Source organism: Durio zibethinus, unplaced genomic scaffold (genome assembly GCF_047325235.1).
Source record: "Durio zibethinus cultivar Kanyao isolate XHJ-2024 unplaced genomic scaffold, ASM4732523v1 HiC_scaffold_1, whole genome shotgun sequence".
NCBI classification, from domain to species: Eukaryota; Viridiplantae; Streptophyta; class Magnoliopsida; order Malvales; family Malvaceae; genus Durio; species Durio zibethinus.
In genome coordinates, this window is record NW_028323042.1 from 97,501 (window position 1) to 99,075 (window position 1,575).

Below are 1,575 nucleotides of genomic sequence, written 5' to 3' on the forward strand. Positions count from 1 at the left end.
TTCGTTTAAATATGAATACTACTATTTCACTGGAGTTTTATGAAAAAAAAAGCCAAAAGCCCCTTATCGGATTTGAACCGATGACTTACGCCTTACCATGGCGTTACTCTACCACTGAGTTAAAAGGGCCGTTCGATTCAATTACTGAATGAATCGATAAGATCTATTTATATATATATATATAAGTATAAGTTATATATATATAAGTATATGCAGTAGACTCATAGTGGCTAGTAGCTCATTCAGGAATGAGAATTCTAATTTACTTAACGTGTAGAGGGTAAAATGGGTTTATTGATATTGGATTTGATAAATATCAATGCAATGAATTGTTTCAAGGCCGATCATAATTGGCTTATCAGAACAGAACGAAATTCATTTATTTGATTTGATTAATAGATGTACCTTAGCAATTCGACATGGATCCAATATATTTTATCGAAACATGTGATGAAGAGATTTGCTTTGTCCACCGAACCCAATTTTTAGAAAAAAAAAAAAACACACATAATTTTCGATAACTTCTTGCTCCCTCTTCCCAAAATTCCAGATTTACTTTTTGTTAATTTCCTGGCTTAGTGTGAGATAGAAATACGCCTGTCTCGTCTTAATCTTAATAATGAGTGAATCAATGAATGAAAGTGGAAGAAATGAAGAATGAAAGTGGAAGAAATGAAGTTTAACTCCCCTTTTTATGTTTATGTCAGACCAATCACTTCCCGAAAGGATCTTATACTTTGTATTATTAATATAATCTAGTTTCTTTTTATAATATCGATTTATATAATATAATAATATAATAGATTGAATTTATCTAATTTATTTCTATATCTAATTTATTTCTATATAGAATAGAGTGGCGATTCAAATGAATGATTTATGAGTATAAATCATGAATCAAAAATGGAAAATCATAAAAGATGGAAAAAGCTTTCGGATCTAGTCATATCATTCCATTATATTGACAATTTCAAAAAACTGTTCATACTATGAGCATAGTATGATGTCGGTCAGGCAAATATGCCCCCATCGTCTAGCGGTTCAGGACATCTCTCTTTCAAGGAGGCAGCGGGGATTCGACTTCCCCTGGGGGTAGGGTACTACGAAAGGAAGTTGATCATGGATTATCAATAAACCTATAATTGATTCTTCCTGGGTCGATGCCCGAGCGGTTAATGGGGACGGACTGTAAATTCGTTGGCAATATGTCTACGCTGGTTCAAATCCAGCTCGGCCCAATAATTCGCTGATCCGCCATAACATAAAATGCCCATTTTTTTGTATTTTGTTTTCCAGAAAAGCCAAACAAAAAAATTAGGGAAGAATAAAAAAAGTCCAATTTTCTGATATATCCATCCCTACCGCTATTTGTTTTTTATTTGTTCTATTTATTTGTTCCCATAAATTCTGACCTTGATAATGATCTAGATTCATATCAGGATCATTAAGTATAAAGTTTAATGAAAAGAAAGAGTAAAGTAAAGAAAAAAGACTCTTTTTTTTTTTTCATTTTAAAATTGATTATCGATCGATTTGGCAATAACGAAAGGATTACTAGTAACTAGTAATCCGCGT